This window comes from Mchenga conophoros, linkage group LG19, assembly GCF_057382185.1.
Source record: "Mchenga conophoros isolate Kocher_MC1m ecotype Shallow Benthic linkage group LG19, M_conophoros_male_GT1.1, whole genome shotgun sequence".
Taxonomy (NCBI): domain Eukaryota; kingdom Metazoa; phylum Chordata; class Actinopteri; order Cichliformes; family Cichlidae; genus Mchenga; species Mchenga conophoros.
In genome coordinates, this window is record NC_140544.1 from 3,038,378 (window position 1) to 3,043,882 (window position 5,505).

The following is a 5,505-nucleotide window of genomic DNA, read 5'->3' on the forward strand; positions in this document are numbered from 1 at the left end:
ACAAAAACGCTTTCTTTCGCCAAGACAGTGCGTTTCTCACTGTTACATGCATTTGAATGGGGAACTCGACCGAAACAAAGTATAGGTTTTCATTATGTGAATAACTTGGAAATCTTAGCTCAAACAGCTGCAAAACCTGTTTTCCCAGCACGGAGACCTTGAGTTCTATAAGATAAAGCCATAAACATGTGTATCCGAGTCTTCTATCAAAAGTTACAGCTATTTCTATGAAGTTGTACAAAAACGCTTTCTTTCGCCAAGACAGTGCGTTTCTCACTGTTACATGCATTTGAATGGGGAACTCGACCGAAACAAAGTATAGGTTTTCATTATGTGAATAACTTGGAAATCTTAGCTCAAACAGCTGCAAAACCTGTTTTCCCAGCACGGAGACCTTGAGTTCTATAAGATAAAGCCATAAACATGTGTATCCGAGTCTTCTATCAAAAGTTACAGCTATTTCTATGAAGTTGTACAAAAACGCTTTCTTTCGCCAAGACAGTGCGTTTCTCACTGTTACATGCATTTGAATGGGGAACTCGACCGAAACAAAGTATAGGTTTTCATTATGTGAATAACTTGGAAATCTTAGCTCAAACAGCTGCAAAACCTGTTTTGCCAGCACGGGGACCTTGAGTTCTATAAGATAAAGCCATAAACATGTGTATCCGAGTCTTCTATCTACAGTTACAGCTATTTATATGAAGTTGTACAAAAACACTTTCTTTCGCCAAGACAGTGCGTTTCTCACTGTTACATGCATTTGAATGGGGAACTCGACCGAAACAAAGTATAGGTTTTCATTATGTGAATAACTTGGAAATCTTAGCTCAAACAGCTGCAAAACCTGTTTTGCCAGCACGGGGACCTTGAATTCTATAAGATAAAGCCATAAACATGTGTATCCGAGTCTTCTATCAAAAGTTACAGCTATTTATATGAAGTTGTTCAAAAACGTTTTCTTTCGCCAAGACAGTGCGTTTCTCACTGTTACATGCATTTGAATGGGGAACTCGACCGAAACAAAGTATAGGTTTTCATTATGTGAATAACTTGGAAATCTTAGCTCAAACCACTGCAAAACCTATTTTGCCAGCACGGGGACCTTGAGTTCTATAAGATAAAGCCATAAACATGTGTATCCGAGTCTTCTATCAACAGTTACAGCTATTTATATGAAGTTGTACAAAAACGCTTTCTTTCGCCAAGACAGTGCGTTTCTCACTGTTACATGCATTTGAATGGGGAACTCGACCGAAACAAAGTATAGGTTTTCACTATGTGAATAACTTGGAAATCTTAGCTCAAACAGCTGCAAAACCTGTTTTGCCAACACGGGAACCTTGAGTTCTATAAGATAAAGCCATAAACATGTGTATCCGAGTCTTCTATCAAAAGTTACAGCTATTTATATGAAGTTGTACAAAAACGCTTTCTTTCGCCAAGACAGTGCGTTTCTCACTGTTACATGCATTTGAATGGGGAACTCGCCCGAAACAAAGTATAGGTTTTCACTATGTGAATAACTTGGAAATCTTAGCTCAAACAGCTGCAAAACCTGTTTTGCCAGCACGGGGACCTTGAATTCTATAAGATAAAGCCATAAACATGTGTATCCGAGTCTTCTATCAAAAGTTACAGCTATTTATATGAAGTTGTACAAAAACGCTTTCTTTCGCCAAGACAGTGCGTTTCTCACTGTTACATGCATTTGAATGGGGAACTCGACCGAAACAAAGTATAGGTTTTCATTATGTGAATAACTTGGAAATCTTAGCTCAAACAGCTGCAAAACCTGTTTTACCAGCACGGGGACCTTGGGTTCTATAAGATAAAGCCATAAACATGTGTATCCGAGTCTTCTATCAAAAGTTACAGCTATTTATATGAAGTTGTACAAAAACGCTTTCTTTCGCCAAGACAGTGCGTTTCTCACTGTTACATGCATTTGAATGGGGAACTCGACCGAAACAAAGTATAGGTTTTCATTATGTGAATAACTTGGAAATCTTAGCTCAAACAGCTGCAAAACCTGTTTTCCCAGCACGGGGACCTTGAGTTCTATAAGATAAAGCCATAAACATGTGTATCCGAGTCTTCTATCAACAGTTACAGCTATTTATATGAAATTGTACAAAAACGCTTTCTATCGCCAAGACAGTGCGTTTCTCACTGTTACATGCATTTGAATGGGGAACTCGACCGAAACAAAGTATAGGTTTTCATTATGTGAATAACTTGGAAATCTTAGCTCAAACAGCTGCAAAACCTGTTTTGCCAGCACGGGGACCTTGAATTCTATAAGATAAAGCCATAAACATGTGTATCCGAGTCTTCTATCAAAAGTTACAGCTATTTATATGAAGTTGTACAAAAACGCTTTCTTTCGCCAAGACAGTGCGTTTCTCACTGTTACATGCATTTGAATGGGGAACTCGACCGAAACAAAGTATAGGTTTTCATTATGTGAATAACTTGGAAATCTTAGCTCAAACAGCTGCAAAACCTGTTTTGCCAGCACGGGGACCTTGGGTTCTATAAGATAAAGCCATAAACATGTGTATCCGAGTCTTCTATCAAAAGTTACAGCTATTTATATGAAGTTGTACAAAAACGCTTTCTTTCGCCAAGACAGTGCGTTTCTCACTGTTACATGCATTTGAATGGGGAACTCGACCGAAACAAGGTATAGGTTTTCATTATGTGAATAACTTGGAAATCTTAGCTCAAACAGCTGCAAAACCTGTTTTGCCAGCACGGGAACCTTGAGTTCTATAAGATAAAGCCATAAACATGTGTATCCGAGTCTTCTATCTACAGTTACAGCTATTTATATGAAGTTGTACAAAAACGCTTTCTTTCGCCAAGAGAGTGCGTTTCTCACTGTTACATGCATTTGAATGGGGAACTCGCCCGAAACAAAGTATAGGTTTTCACTATGTGAATAACTTGGAAATCTTAGCTCAAACAGCTGCAAAACCTGTTTTGCCAGCACGGGGACCTTGAATTCTATAAGATAAAGCCATAAACATGTGTATCCGAGTCTTCTATCAAAAGTTACAGCTATTTATATGAAGTTGTACAAAAACGCTTTCTTTCGCCAAGACAGTGTGTTTCTCACTGTTACATGCATTTGAATGGGGAACTCGACCGAAAAAAAAGTATAGGTTTTCATTATGTGAATAACTTGGAAATCTTAGCTCAAACAGCTGCAAAACCTGTTTTACCAGCACGGGGACCTTGGGTTCTATAAGATAAAGCCATAAACATGTGTATCCGAGTCTTCTATCAAAAGTTACAGCTATTTATATGAAGTTGTACAAAAACGCTTTCTTTCGCCAAGACAGTGCGTTTCTCACTGTTACATGCATTTGAATGGGGAACTCGACCGAAACAAAGTATAGGTTTTCATTATGTGAATAACTTGGAAATCTTAGCTCAAACAGCTGCAAAACCTGTTTTGCCAGCACGGGGACCTTGAATTCTATAAGATAAAGCCATAAACATGTGTATCCGAGTCTTCTATCAAAAGTTACAGCTATTTCTATGAAGTTGTACAAAAACGCTTTCTTTCGCCAAGACAGTGCGTTTCTCACTGTTACATGCATTTGAATGGGGAACTCGACCGAAACAAAGTATAGGTTTTCATTATGTGAATAACTTGGAAATCTTAGCTCAAACAGCTGCAAAACCTGTTTTCCCAGCACGGAGACCTTGAGTTCTATAAGATAAAGCCATAAACATGTGTATCCGAGTCTTCTATCAAAAGTTACAGCTATTTCTATGAAGTTGTACAAAAACGCTTTCTTTCGCCAAGACAGTGCGTTTCTCACTGTTACATGCATTTGAATGGGGAACTCGACCGAAACAAAGTATAGGTTTTCATTATGTGAATAACTTGGAAATCTTAGCTCAAACAGCTGCAAAACCTGTTTTCCCAGCACGGAGACCTTGAGTTCTATAAGATAAAGCCATAAACATGTGTATCCGAGTCTTCTATCAAAAGTTACAGCTATTTCTATGAAGTTGTACAAAAACGCTTTCTTTCGCCAAGACAGTGCGTTTCTCACTGTTACATGCATTTGAATGGGGAACTCGACCGAAACAAAGTATAGGTTTTCATTATGTGAATAACTTGGAAATCTTAGCTCAAACAGCTGCAAAACCTGTTTTCCCAGCACGGGAACCTTGAGTTCTATAAGATAAAGCCATAAACATGTGTATCCGAGTCTTCTATCAAAAGTTACAGCTATTTCTATGAAGTTGTACAAAAACGCTTTCTTTCGCCAAGACAGTGCGTTTCTCCCTGTTACATGCATTTGAATGGGGAACTCGACCGAAACAAAGTATAGGTTTTCATTATGTGAATAACTTGGAAATCTTAGCTCAAACAGCTGCAAAACCTGTTTTCCCAGCACGGGAACCTTGAGTTCTATAAGATAAAGCCATAAACATGTGTATCCGAGTCTTCTATCAAAAGTTACAGCTATTTCTATGAAGTTGTACAAAAACGCTTTCTTTCGCCAAGACAGTGCGTTTCTCACTGTTACATGCATTTGAATGGGGAACTCGACCGAAACAAAGTATAGGTTTTCATTATGTGAATAACTTGGAAATCTTAGCTCAAACAGCTGCAAAACCTGTTTTCCCAGCACGGGAACCTTGAGTTCTATAAGATAAAGCCATAAACATGTGTATCCGAGTCTTCTATCAAAAGTTACAGCTATTTCTATGAAGTTGTACAAAAACGCTTTCTTTCGCCAAGACAGTGCGTTTCTCACTGTTACATGCATTTGAATGGGGAACTCGACCGAAACAAAGTATAGGTTTTCATTATGTGAATAACTTGGAAATCTTAGCTCAAACAGCTGCAAAACCTGTTTTCCCAGCACGGAGACCTTGAGTTCTATAAGATAAAGCCATAAACATGTGTATCCGAGTCTTCTATCAAAAGTTACAGCTATTTCTATGAAGTTGTACAAAAACGCTTTCTTTCGCCAAGACAGTGCGTTTCTCACTGTTACATGCATTTGAATGGGGAACTCGACCGAAACAAAGTATAGGTTTTCATTATGTGAATAACTTGGAAATCTTAGCTCAAACAGCTGCAAAACCTGTTTTCCCAGCACGGAGACCTTGAGTTCTATAAGATAAAGCCATAAACATGTGTATCCGAGTCTTCTATCAAAAGTTACAGCTATTTCTATGAAGTTGTACAAAAACGCTTTCTTTCGCCAAGACAGTGCGTTTCTCACTGTTACATGCATTTGAATGGGGAACTCGACCGAAACAAAGTATAGGTTTTCATTATGTGAATAACTTGGAAATCTTAGCTCAAACAGCTGCAAAACCTGTTTTCCCAGCACGGGAACCTTGAGTTCTATAAGATAAAGCCATAAACATGTGTATCCGAGTCTTCTATCAAAAGTTACAGCTATTTCTATGAAGTTGTACAAAAACGCTTTCTTTCGCCAAGACAGTGCGTTTCTCACTGTTACATGCATT